The 14,625-nt window shown below is 42.8% G+C and overlaps 2 long non-coding RNA genes across 2 annotated transcripts; both read right to left on the bottom strand.

Annotated features, from left to right (window-relative positions):
* Window positions 1-963: 963 nt before the first annotated feature.
* On the bottom strand, window positions 964-2,287 carry LOC115594135 (uncharacterized). The gene is made up of 2 exons (XR_003986428.1): window positions 1,909-2,287; window positions 964-1,672 (listed from the first exon to the last, which is right to left on the bottom strand). It is a non-coding gene; the product is annotated as an uncharacterized LOC115594135 (long non-coding RNA).
* Window positions 2,288-8,823: 6,536 nt separating this feature from the next.
* Window positions 8,824-10,141, bottom strand: LOC115594141 (uncharacterized). Its single transcript, XR_003986429.1, has 2 exons — window positions 9,769-10,141; window positions 8,824-9,532 (listed from the first exon to the last, which is right to left on the bottom strand). It is a non-coding gene; the product is annotated as an uncharacterized LOC115594141 (long non-coding RNA).
* Window positions 10,142-14,625: the final 4,484 nt, after the last annotated feature.

Here is a 14,625-nt window from a genome sequence, read left to right on the forward strand (position 1 = left end):
TGTATTCACATCTTTGCAAAATGAACTATAACGTGTTATCGATATTGTGTTCTGCAATAATAATCTGCAGTTGTAACAAAATCCCAGAGTTTTTTTTTTTTTAAATCCATTACTTATTATTTAATTTCATTCTGATTCTGTCACATAATTTGTCTATTTCTGTTTGCATGCTTTGTTTTAAGTCAAAATGTGTCTATACAGTTATATGTTAAAGTTGTATTACTAAATATTAACAAAATTCAGTTTTCACTTTTCTTAATTGTAAAATCTGTGATTGTTTCTTTGTCGTTGTTGTTGTTTGGCAACGTAACCATCCGACTGAGTGTCACTGAAGCCCCCGAATTAATTGGATGTTTCTTAGTGAAAGGTCGTTAACTTCACACCTCACATATTCTCTGTTCTTGAACACAAGCCTGCGCCTATGGCATCGACTATTTTCCAACACTTCTTGTGCTGAAGACTCTGGTCGGAGAGTTCACGTCCATCCAGGATGAAGTGTACAAAGTATAGATGGGAATTAATGAATGGGAGTTTCTCTTCTGGAACCGGGGATGCCCGAAATAGCTCCAACAACTCTGAAACTCTGCTCCCAGAAATTCTAACACCCTCTATAAAGACATCCAGCGCTGACCTCCAGCTTCTCCTGTTGCTGCAGGGATGCACAGGTGTGCTCCAGGACGCAGTGACATCACCGTTGGGTGTGGTCGCAGGCGGGCTTGAAACCAGAGAAGGCGGCACAGCGCCGCTCTTCAACCTGGCGTTCCTCTCTAACATCATCATTAGTCAAACCTGACTGAGAGCGAGGGGGGAACACGTCGTTTCCACAACGGACATGTAACCCAGGTCCCATGTAGTTAAGACAAAAGCTAGAGTGGTTAATACGATGAGACTGGGCCTGGGCTCGTTGTAGGAAAAATACAACTATTTTATATGTTACTTTAATAATGACCACCACAACTGTACTTTAAATACAAAAAACCTCACAGGTATTTATTTATACAAAATGAAATAATATTTAAATGGGAAGATATTTCCTTATGAAATAGATGGCGGCAATATAGATAATGGCAAATTTACAGCTTCTTCAAATGGTTACTTCTCTTTTAAGTTTCAAAACAAAACGTGTTGCTGTACACACTTGTATAATAAAGCATAGGTACTCAAAAATCACTTCTTTTTACTTTCAAAGAAATACCTCTTATTATACCTCTTATACCTCTTCTTATACTTGGAGATAAAGGAAATCAGATCCTCTTAACATATTCAATTTACCTTCAAAACAGTTGCTGGAAACGACTCAATATGTACCTGTGGGCCCACACACATTCACATGAAACATACTAGAAACGAAACTTAAACCCGTTGCAGGCCTGTTGGATGAAGCTCGTGTGCGGTGGGGCCTAAAAACTGTAATGGCCGCTTCACTCTGAGCGTAAAATAAAAGCACGTGCACAATTGTTCAGTTAGTACTCACGAATCCAATGTTTGTTAGTAGGGATAGAAGGGGACAAGCGATGGCAGTCTCATGAGGGCAATGGAAATGGCAGTCACAGTTCAAACACACAGGCGTGGGCAATGGCGCACAGCAACGAAGTCACAAGGAAGAAAAAACAGCAGGGCCGTCGGTTGGAAACCCGTCTCGATCTCTCTCTCCTTCTCCAACGTCAGCCTCCTTTAAGGATATCATTCATAAGTTGAGCCACAATATCAACTGCTATCTCTTGTTGAATTAGCATTAGTTCGCTTTAGCTTCAAAGTCATCTTAACGCTAAAACTACGATACACAGGCACATTAGCACTGCATGCTACCGCTAGCTAGCATGTCGCTAACCGCGTTACACATCCAGTCTACTTTACACTATAACTGTTAGATATAGCACAAAATACAGGCATACACATCATATTCACCTCTTGCAGGTCACACAGAAGTTTGTATCAGGACAACGAGTAGTCGACCTCCACGATAAAACTTAAATGCTCTCCACAACACGATGCCTCCTTCTTAGCTCTCTGGTCGATAGCGTCTCTGTCTCTCCTGTCGCATGCTCACTACGCACCAAGCTAACCTGCGCCACTAGTCCCACCTCTTACACAGTGACTTTACTCTGATTGGTTTGTGAGTTTGATAACCACCAAAGGAAACACAGGAATTAAATGATTGACATTAAACAGGTAACAAGTTAGATTACACATAAGAATACTGCTACTTCTTCTCTCCTTTTCTCTGGATCACGGATATCTTATCAACTCTATGAACTTAACCTTTTTAGCATATTTATCTTTTAACTGTAAACAGTCTTATTAAACTGTACATATTATATTTATACCTTTTATCCAGCACATATTTTAACCATTAGTTTTTTAATATTATGAACTTTCTCTTTCAAATTCCATGAACTTTTTAATACAACATTTTATCATACTTTGAAATGAATTTTATGCACTGTATCCTAAATGATTTTAGACAGGGCTACACCCTCCCCCTTCTGACCGTGTAGATGTCCTCATCACACCTTTTGTCTCTCTTTGACTTGGAAGGGTGATTCCTTATCTCCTCCTCCTCTTTGCGCCTTTTGGATGTTTTACACTTTTTCCTTGGTTCAGTGTCTTGGTCTGGAGGGTTTAACTTCAGTTGAATGACCATACCATGATGCATGATAGTAACTGGCTCACAGGATTGGTGACCAGGCTTTTCATAGGTCAATCTCACAGTTGGTTTTGGTTTTCTCAGAGATTTTCTGACTGTGGAAGACCCGTCAGTCTCACTCCTTGGATGTTTAGAAGATTTGTTACTTCTGCTTGACAAAGGCGAGCTTGCTCTACCTTCTACATCTTGTTCTTCCACAGTATCGTTATTCGTCTCTTGAACATCTGAGTCTGACTCAGTAGGTTCAACACCTTCAGACAATTCCTCATACTCTGTTTCTGTAAGTTGTTGATTGTCTGCAGCTTCACAGTTTTCTTCTTCAGATCTTTGATTTTCAGCTGCCAACTGTCTCTGGACTTCATCCACATCAAAATCAGGTTGATTATGGACAGTTTCAAACTCTGAGCCTGATGACTCTGTGTCACTTTCTTCTACTGGGTCAGTAGACTTGGTTGTTGGTTGACGTTGCCGGGTAAGTTGAGCTCTCGTGACAGGTCTCCGAATGAGTTCCTTATCATCCGACGGATTAGACATCCGGACCATATAACCGATGGGCAACAGGTGGTCTCGATGGAGAGTTTTGACGACACCTGGACCATGTTCTGGTTTGACCTTGTAAACTGGCAGATTTGGCAACTTCTCCAAAACAACATACGGTGTTGATTTCCATCGATCTTGCAGTTTATGCTTTCCTTTTAGACCCACATTCTGAATGAGAATTCTGTCACCTTTCTCCAAAGGTAAGTCTCTCACACGGTGGTCATAGCGTGCTTTGTTTTTCAGGTGACTCTTTGTAGCAGCATCAGATGCCAGTTGGTAGGCTTTTTGCAACTCCTTTCTCATTCTGGCAATGTACTGCTGGTAGGAGGACTCACTTTCACCATTGGGTGAGATTCCAAAACAGATGTCAATGGGTAGCCTTGCTTCCCTTCCAAACATGAGCTGATACGGTGAATATCCTGTGGAATCATTTCTTGTGCAGTTGTACGCGTGTACCAGGTATGTGATATGCTGACTCCAGCATTGCTTCTTCACAGTGTCCAGGGTACCAAGCATTGCAAGGAGCGTTCGATTGAACCTTTCTGGTTGTGCATCCCCTTGAGGGTGGTAGGGGGATGTTCGTGACTTTCGAACCCCGAGCATGGACAAAAGCTCTTTGATCAGTCGACTTTCGAAATCTCGGCCCTGATCCGAGTGTATCCGTGCCGGTAGGCCGTAGTGCCCAAAATACTTCTCCCACAATACTCTTGCAACAGTGATAGCCTTTTGATCTTTTGTGGCAAATGCCTGTGCATAACGTGTGTAGTGATCTGTCACTACTAACACATTAGTAACACCTTTAGAGTCAGGCTCTATCTGTAAGAAGTCAATACATACTAAATCTAAGGGGCCATTACTTGTTATTTGATTCAAGGGCGAGGCATGCTGAGGGAGTGTCTTCCTGGAGATACATCTTCCACAGGTTCGAATGAACTGCTCAACCTCAGCTGTCATCCGCGGCCAATAAAATCTGTCTTTGATCAGTTCAGTCGTGCGTTCCACTCCCATGTGTCCACACTCATCATGCAAAGACCTTAACACCATTGGGCGATATCTTGCTGGTAAGACCAGTTGTTTGATCTGTTTTCCACACATCTTTTCTTTCACTCTGTAGAGTAATCCATCCTTTAATTCCAACTTGCGGCTTTCTCGTAGCAACAACACAGTCTCGGGCGAATCATTTTTGGAGCGAGTCAGCCCTTTATTCTTCTCCATTGCTTTCTTTAATGGCCCAATTGCTGGGTCCATATCTTGTGATGCCTGGATATCTTTCGGGCTCAGCTGGTCAAGGGTATTTAAGCTAAGGTTCACTGGGAACACGTAGGCTTCTGGTACTGCTGTTGCAGGGGCTCCCAGCTGATCCACCAATCTGTCAGTCACATCTGTTCCTTCACTGATGCAGGCACGTTTGCAGAGGGCTTTGATGCCATCAGGTGGGACACTGGTCCATTCTTTAGCCTCCTCTGAAGTGTACTGTCGAGACAGCAAGTCAGCATCGATATTTTGCCTCCCAGGACGATACTGGATGGTAAAATCGTAGGTGGCAAGGGCGGCGAGCCAGCGATGCCCAACAGCACTGAGTTTGGCAGAGGTCAACACATATGTTAATGGGTTGTTGTCAGTTCTTACAATAAACTTGGCACCATACAAGTAATCATGAAACTTGTCCACGACAGCCCATTTTAATGCCAGAAATTCCAACTGATGGACTGGATAGTTATGCTCTGAGTCTTTAAGCTTCCGACTGGCAAATGCTACTGGCCTAAGGCCCTCAGGATATTCCTGGTTTAGGACAGCGCCTAACCCATTCATACTGGCGTCGACATGCAAGATGTATGTCTTAGTGGGGTCAGCGAATGCCAACACTGGGGCGTTGATCAAACAGTCACGGATCCGCTCAAAAGCCTCCTGACAGGCTGGAGTCCAACGTTCTCCAAAGGGCTCTGATGGTTTAAAATAGACTTTGGCTGAGTCCACACTCTTTTTGGATTTGGGGTCTTGCCAAGTCGGGGCGTAACCCTTGGTGAGCTCGGAAAGGGGACGGACAATGGCGGAGTAGTTTGCAATAAACCTCCGATAGTAACTGCAGAATCCAAGGAAGGACTTGAGAGGCTTCAGGTGAGTGGGTGCTTTCCAATGCTTGACTACTTCAACCTTTTCTGGATCAGTAGCTATTCCATTTGCAGACACAATATGACCCACGTACTTAACCTGAGGCTGACAGAATTGACATTTATCAATAGAAACTTTTAACCCGATCTCCTCTAGTCTATCCAGCACCTTGAGGAGACGTTGCTCATGCTCTTCAAGTGTTTTGCCAAAAACAATGATGTCATCCAAGTACACAAGGGCTTCCAGAAGATGCATATCTCCAACAGCTTTCTCCATTAAGCGCTGAAACGTTGCCGGCGCTCCTGTGATTCCTTGTGGCATACGCTCAAATTGATAGAAACCAAGGGGACAAATAAATGCTGTCTTTTCTTTATCCTCTTCAGCCATCTCTATCTGGTAGTAGCCACTACGCAGATCTAGCACCGAGAACCACTGGCTGCCTGACAAGGAATCCAGGGCGTCGTCAATGCGTGGCATTGTGTACTGGTCTGGTGTAGTGCGGTTGTTGAGTGTTCTGTAGTCGATACAGATTCTTATAGTCCCGTTCTTTTTGCGGACTACGACGATCGGTGAGGCATAGGGGCTACGGGACTCTGTGATAATTCCAGCGGCCAGCAGTTGCTGTATATGTCGCCTCACATCGTCAATGTCTGCAGGGGCTAGTCTCCTTGACCTTTCCCTGAAGGGTCTGGGGTCATGCAGGCGTATGTGATGTTCAACTCCCTTGGCCAAACCAACATCCCACTCATGCAGCGAGAAAACATTCCGCCTTTCAGCTAACTTCTGCTGAAGCTGACTCTTCCACTCTTCGGGGATGGGGGAATTCCCGAAATTGAAGAGATTTGGGTCCAGGGTTTCAGCTGTGAGGTCGGACGGCTGGATTGGGGTAACTGTGTCCACAGCATACATCTCTGCAATTACAGTCCCCACTGGGATAGATGTTGTTTTCTTGGATTCATTCTGAATGAGCACAGTAAAACTGTTGCTGTCAATATCGGCATCTGAGAGCACACCGGGCTGTATTAACACACCGGCGGGGAGTAACTGGGCAGTGGGTGCATCAATAAGCACGAGGTCTTTAGATGGGGCACTCTGTCTTTCCACTTTACAGGTTGCATAGTATTTTGCACCTGGAGCAATTGAGAGTGGACTGGGACCTTTCCACTTTATCTGTCCCAAGACTTCATTCTTGGCTAGCTGTTCTTGTGCTTTAACAGGGGCATACACAGACTGAATCCTCATGGAGTGTACAGTGTTCTTGTTACTCTTCGTCTTCACCAACTCCCATAGGCGGCGGAACAGAGATGTATTGGTTCCAACCAGCACAGGGGTTTGTTGTTGGTTTTTTGGCTCAGGACAAATCAAGGCGAGCACTTCTACACGTCCCGACACACCAGTGATCTCCTCAGTGAACTCCATCTCTACAACAACGTAGCCTTTGTAAGGATACTCTGTGTCAGAGAGGCCCCAGAGTCCAAGGCAAGAGAGGGGTTTTATGGGGACACCTGGTAAGTGTTTGTTATACCAGTTTTCAAAAATAATAGTCACATTAGACCCACTATCAATGAGAGCGTCGCAGACCATGTCATTAACTCTGATGGCATGAATAAATGATGGACCTACAAGACCCTCAGGTAGGACAGTGTTATTCTCTGGGACTTCGACTTTGTTTGTTCTAGCCACACACTGTTCTTCAGCAACGGGCTTTGGGTTCTCTTTGTTGGGGTCAGGGGAACCTCGCACCAAGCGTATGAGCTTTCTAATTACTTTCTGGGGGTTCTCAGGTGCAGTGCATCTGGTAGCTATGTGACCATTTTCTCCACACCTGTAACAGAAATATTCATCATTGTGCTTGGAAGATGACACCTTGGAATGAGCAGGCTTGTGAACTGGAGCTGCTTTGTATTGGTAAGGCTGTGGTGTGTGTTCTCGTGGGAGGTCTGATGTGTATTTTACTGCCATTACACTCATTTTACTTTCTAGGGCTTTCACTTGTTTTCTCAGTGATTGTAGTTCACTCTGTGACTCATTTTTCTGTTTTTGCTTTTCCTTAGGCTCTTTAAAGGAATCATCAGATGGCGGCTGTGGCCGTGGGTTGTTTTTTTCTGCTAACTGCGCTCTCAACTCTTGAATCTGAGCTTGCAGTTCACTCTGAGATGCTGAGTCAGGTTTTTTCTCTTTTTCTGCTTGAATGGTGCGTACACGCTGAGGACGCATGGGTGTCACTTGGCTTTGTCTGGCTGACTGGCGGCCTTCCTCTTCCATCACTTCTCGTAGCAGAGTCAGGAAGGTAGGGGGATCACTGCTCCGCTCCCTAATTTTCAACTGAAGCAACATGAGCTCTGAGGTGGATCCTCTAATAAGTTGCTTTAACCGAGCGCTATTGGCAGCGCTAACAGGTAAACCTCCTCCTTGTACTACTTTGACAAGAGACCTCTCTAATCTTCGCAGAAACTCTGAAAGACGTTCACCAGGCTGTTGGCGAAGGGCTCTAAATGACAAGTATAGTTCCTCTCCAGACTCTACTGTACCAAAAATGCTCTCTATAGCCTCTATGTATTCATGTGGGCTAGCATCAGGTTGAGTCAGACGCACAGCTTGAATGATCTCAAAGGCAGGCCCTTTAAGACTTTCCAATATCCGACGTCGTTTCTCTTTGTCTGAGCACTCACCTTCTGTTACTAAGAGTGTTGCTTGCTCCAGCCAGTTGTCTAAGGACTCTTCTCCAGCGGGGGTGGGACTGACCCCAGAAAATGTCCGCAGACGTCTGTATGTGTGGCTGTCAGGTTGTTTGTTTGTTCTGTTCTTAACATCACCGACTGCACGGATGATGTCTTCAGGGTTGCTGCTACCCTCTTTGGTGGGGGTACATAGACCTTGAATGTCCTCTAAGGTTTTCCCTTCACTCTGCAGAAAGGTGAGTAATTTGTCTTCAAACTTATCAAGCTGAGGCTCTGTGTAGTAGACAGCTTTCCAACCACTTCCACCACTTATAGGCATAATCTCGGGGGGGATTTTAGAGGGGTCGATCTCTTCGGTACACTCACATAGCACCATCAGCGATTGTTGTTGAGGGTGAAACATTTTGCCCCTAACGGTAACTTTCCCTAATGCTTTGATGGTCCCTGCTGTTTCTTCAATGTCTTCTTTAGAATTTTTTTCAGGCACTCCATATAACAGGAGGGCATGTTTTACATCTACTGACTCTCCTTTACACCAGTTAACTAGCTCAAGTTGTGACGGACTGCTTGCTTGACTTGCCATTATTGCTCTTGATTTTAATTACTGTTAGCACATTACTTTTATGTCAAAACTTTAAAGTTGTGGGGTCCAGATTATCAAATTATCAGATATTTACTTTATGTTAATTACATCCCAGCGGTGCCTCCATTTATGTAACCCAGGTCCCATGTAGTTAAGACAAAAGCTAGAGTGGTTAATACGATGAGACTGGGCCTGGGCTCGTTGTAGGAAAAATACAACTATTTTATATGTTACTTTAATAATGACCACCACAACTGTACTTTAAATACAAAAAACCTCACAGGTATTTATTTATACAAAATGAAATAATATTTAAATGGGAAGATATTTCCTTATGAAATAGATGGCGGCAATATAGATAATGGCAAATTTACAGCTTCTTCAAATGGTTACTTCTCTTTTAAGTTTCAAAACAAAACGTGTTGCTGTACACACTTGTATAATAAAGCATAGGTACTCAAAAATCACTTCTTTTTACTTTCAAAGAAATACCTCTTATTATACCTCTTATACCTCTTCTTATACTTGGAGATAAAGGAAATCAGATCCTCTTAACATATTCAATTTACCTTCAAAACAGTTGCTGGAAACGACTCAATATGTACCTGTGGGCCCACACACATTCACATGAAACATACTAGAAACGAAACTTAAACCCGTTGCAGGCCTGTTGGATGAAGCTCGTGTGCGGTGGGGCCTAAAAACTGTAATGGCCGCTTCACTCTGAGCGTAAAATAAAAGCACGTGCACAATTGTTCAGTTAGTACTCACGAATCCAATGTTTGTTAGTAGGGATAGAAGGGGACAAGCGATGGCAGTCTCATGAGGGCAATGGAAATGGCAGTCACAGTTCAAACACACAGGCGTGGGCAATGGCGCACAGCAACGAAGTCACAAGGAAGAAAAAACAGCAGGGCCGTCGGTTGGAAACCCGTCTCGATCTCTCTCTCCTTCTCCAACGTCAGCCTCCTTTAAGGATATCATTCATAAGTTGAGCCACAATATCAACTGCTATCTCTTGTTGAATTAGCATTAGTTCGCTTTAGCTTCAAAGTCATCTTAACGCTAAAACTACGATACACAGGCACATTAGCACTGCATGCTACCGCTAGCTAGCATGTCGCTAACCGCGTTACACATCCAGTCTACTTTACACTATAACTGTTAGATATAGCACAAAATACAGGCATACACATCATATTCACCTCTTGCAGGTCACACAGAAGTTTGTATCAGGACAACGAGTAGTCGACCTCCACGATAAAACTTAAATGCTCTCCACAACACGATGCCTCCTTCTTAGCTCTCTGGTCGATAGCGTCTCTGTCTCTCCTGTCGCATGCTCACTACGCACCAAGCTAACCTGCGCCACTAGTCCCACCTCTTACACAGTGACTTTACTCTGATTGGTTTGTGAGTTTGATAACCACCAAAGGAAACACAGGAATTAAATGATTGACATTAAACAGGTAACAAGTTAGATTACACATAAGAATACTGCTACTTCTTCTCTCCTTTTCTCTGGATCACGGATATCTTATCAACTCTATGAACTTAACCTTTTTAGCATATTTATCTTTTAACTGTAAACAGTCTTATTAAACTGTACATATTATATTTATACCTTTTATCCAGCACATATTTTAACCATTAGTTTTTTAATATTATGAACTTTCTCTTTCAAATTCCATGAACTTTTTAATACAACATTTTATCATACTTTGAAATGAATTTTATGCACTGTATCCTAAATGATTTTAGACAGGGCTACAGACAGTTTGACTTGAAAAGCACAGGTGTAACTAATGACATGAATTAATAACGACTGAGCTCCATGTTGATGTGCCACTTCTCTGGTTTTGCACATGCTTGGCTCACTGGAGACAATTAGTGGAACTGAAAATCTGTTAACTTTATTAATCAGACATGTGCTCGCCTGCTGTAAAAAAAAAAGAAAAGAAAAAGAAAGACCTCTGAGGAACCAAACTGACTTCCGATATGTAGCCACACTCGCTAACGTTAGCCACCTTAAACTTCTGGTCACACTGAATGCACCCCGCTGAGCTACAGTAGGGAGTTTTTAAAAAAAAATTATTATTCATGAATTCAACTTTTTATCCTGTCTTGTGTATTGCATAGTCTTGATCGAAGGGGAATCCAGAGATGTACAGTATACAGGCTCCTATTGTTTGTGTGTTTGCTGTGAATAGTTTAATAGTGACCGTGTTCTCCGGCGAAAATAGTTTAAATAACAACAGTTCACGGCGAGGTCTGTAGATAAACCAGAGGAGCCCGGGCAGTGTTTTTGAAAAGACACACTGCTGCTGAATTTTATTTTTTTTTTTTCTAATTTCATTATCACTTGTTTGAGCACCACAAACAGAACTCCATTCACCTCCATTATTCCGGGATGAGGCATTAGTCTGAGCAGTGGGTATCTTTAAACCCCGGCAAATAAAAGGGAAGCTATCTGTACCGCTAGATACCACATGGAGAGGCAAAATATGTTGTTGTTTTCCGTGATTTGGTAAACTGACCCTTTAAACCACCAGTCACTGCATTTGGAGAGATGAAAAGAAAGGGAGGTCCCTCAGTGTTTTCTTTAAAGTCATTAACGAAAATGCCAGAGGACAAAAACATATTTTTAATATATTGCAGTCCAGCACGATGCGAGCAAAGAGCACAGCCACAGAAGTAACAGTGGACTTGATAAAAGATTCATTTCAGAATTTCATCATATTGCACGGCTGTAGGAAATAAACTGCTCACTCACTGTATTTAAGCATGACGGCGGCGTCCGTCCGTGTGTTCTGGAGATAAATCAAACGTCACATGGTGGTGCAAAAGCGCTGAGTGCTCCCGTTCAGACAGCCAGGATACTCAGAGTCTGATTTGTCAGATCTGTAGTTGCATCTTTCAGAGGTAATCAGCCATCACTTAAGACTTGTCTTTCGGGGGCTGATAATGCTTGTTTCATGATAAATGGGAAACCAACCTGCCGTCGAGACTGGCCTCACAAATATTGACATATCTGTCAGTCTGTCCGATCCTTAATGATGAGCTCTCTGAGCCTACAGGGACGCCATATTTTTTTCACCTAACCACATGACAGGCTCTTCTGGAAAATCCGGCTAAAGAGAGGTGGTGGGGTGTGGATCTGACAATGTTCTGTGACTAATTGTAATACTGTCAAGCAGCGCTGATATTAATGAGGAACAAATTGTTCCAGCTACAACGACGCTCTGCATTAAACAGGTCTGATGCGATGTCATCTCACAGCCCATCTGCAACACCGTGCATACAAATAACACCACCTGAGACTTTCAAATCCCGTGCAGTACATACTTCAAAATCCAGATTTGCGTGCAGGTAATCCTTCTCATTAAGGTCTGTGGAAAACAGATGCATACAGATGCCACACATAAAGAATGTCAGGTTATATGTTACGTATAAAAAGCAAGTAAATCCAAGAAGGGAACACTGGATCTTCACGCAAGGGACATGTGTTCATGTCCAAGTTAACGCATGTAAGTAACATCATCTTTTCCGAAACCTAACCAAGTACTTTGGCGTCCTAAACCAAACCATACCAAACCAAACCAAACCAAACTGCAACCGTTACATGTTTAATTTTGTACTTAACTTTACCTGAGAAGTTTCCTTTTCTGCAAACATTGTACTTTCTGCTCCACTGCATTTATCTGATGACATGAGTTACTAGTTGCTTTGCAGATTACATGCTGTATCAGAGCCAAAACCGTATTTTTTATTTGATCAACTTGGATCAAGAAAAAAAGAATAAAAGAAACAGTGTAGGAGCCTAAATGCAATTTTTATGTTGATTGAGTAATTTAAGTTCATAAAGAGGAATAAGGATAAAAATATTGACATTGTTTACAATTCATACATATGTAATAAGTACATGTTTGGGTAATTTCAGTGTTTGTTGAGAGTCAAATTGATCCTTTAACATGTATTTGTGGTACTTTATAGTGGCAGGATGTATTTTTGAACTGCACCTTTAATTTGGCACTCTCGCATGTTTTTTGGGTAGATGATGTGAATTTGATGGTCAGTCAGGACAAGCGGGGAGTGGAGCCAGATAGTTTTTTGACCTCTTTCCAACTCTCTTTTTTACACTCTTGCTCTCTCAATTATCACGCGTGTAGGACGCAATTTGTATTCATTTTGTGACAATTTAATTTTTGTATTTTTCCTGCATTTTGAAAGTAAATGCTTCAAGTTTACCGACTGGTCTCTGTGGATTTTGTGGATGTGGACAGGAGGGAGATGGCCAAGAGCGTCAGACTTAGGCTTCACCACCTACAAACAGATTCCAAAAATTAGGAAAATGCTGAAAACTGGATCCAGTAATCTATAAATATCAGGTACTTTATATCCTTTAATCTTTGACTCAAGTTCTATTTGTATGGTTGAATTCCACGTTTACCAAAGTAATATCTTAACGTATGTATGTATGACTTGTTCATGCCCCCATGTTCGCAAAAGCCCTACTTAAAACATGATTACGTGCTCTCTAGAGTAAACTCTCCATGCCCTTTCTGCACTGGTGCACCACCACATACAGCCGGTGCCTTCTGTTTTTTCTGCCCCTCAAAGATCCTGAGTCGCCACTGCACATTGTATTTGTGTTACCATGCCTGTCACCTGCACGCAAATTACATTACAGTATTGTCCTATCTTCCACTGTTATGTGTGGATACTACTTCGAAAACAATTAACCAGTGAGCCAAGATGCCGCATACCGTGTTTATTGCAACCTTATAATCATGATTAAATGTTCACTAAGATATTATTCCCACTGTACGTGTTGGCTTTTTGTTTGAACATCAAGACGGAAGCTTTTGTGGTCGGAGACGATGCGGTGTTTGTGTACTCGTCTCCACAAAAAACCACCAGAGGCTGTGTACATACTGTATCTTATAAAACGAGTATTAGATTAGCCCTTTTTCTCCTGGAAGCTTTATGCATATGCAGGCAAAAGCAATTATTTCTGTGAGATACTCGCAGACTCCATTAACTCATACATCACACCGGCCCAAAACCCACATTATCTGTCACTGAAATATTGCAGTGGTGGATACGATAAACAAACGCCCTTACTGCAAATATCAAAATTGTTTAATGACACAATTTCAATTATCTTCAGCTGTTTTTCCCGGCCTGCCCGTCGGAGTATTGGGGGCAAATGAAACGCGAAGCTAAAACCTCCAGCTGAAAGCCCGCGCTGCTCAATGAGAGTGAAAAGCAAATATGTTTTGTGTTTGCCATGTTAATGCGGTCGTAACGACAAATGTCAACATGCGTAGATGAGATTAAATCATTTGAAATCGCTTTTTTTTTTTTTCCCTCTCCATTGGATTGCAAGGAATGTTGATTTTTATGGAGGAGTGTCTTGTGTGCGGTGGAGCCGTGAAGCGAGTTAATAACAATCAAGGTGGCGCTCAAGGTGGTGTGTAATTAAAATCCGCATGTTGAGGGAAACATAGCCTCGACAGACGTACAGCTCCGACAGAGCACTGTGGCGACACACACGGCTGTACATGTTGGGCTAACATTCGTGTGTGTGAGCTTGTCGATTAGATTACATCGAGCAGCAGACAATAGAGCTGAGCCAGATAACAGACAACAGAGACAGATAGAGCAAACCGTCTCAATGAGGCCTCAGTGAGAGGAGCGTCCCCGTGTTCTCTCCTCCACCAGGAGTCATTGATTCAGATTGAATTGACTATGGCTTTTTTTCGGTGGACTATCATGGGCTAAGTAGGAATGGAGTGATTGGGTTGAGATATATTATGGGTCGTTAAGCTTGAATAAAGACACGTTCAGACTGCCAAGACAGCAAGTGGGATGAGGCCAATCTGACTTTCCTGAATGATGGCTGAATGATGAGGGGCACGACGAAACCCAAAGATTCCTCCTTTACAAAACACAGATCGGCACTGGGATGCTGTCTAAAATGTAAGTGAAATCAGACGACTGTGTTAGTGTTCCTGAGCCTGTTCTGTAAAATCCCTCATACACTGAGGTGTTTCACAAAG

The sequence above is a fragment of the Sparus aurata genome, chromosome 2 (genome assembly GCF_900880675.1).
Source record: "Sparus aurata chromosome 2, fSpaAur1.1, whole genome shotgun sequence".
NCBI lineage: Eukaryota > Metazoa > Chordata > Actinopteri > Spariformes > Sparidae > Sparus > Sparus aurata.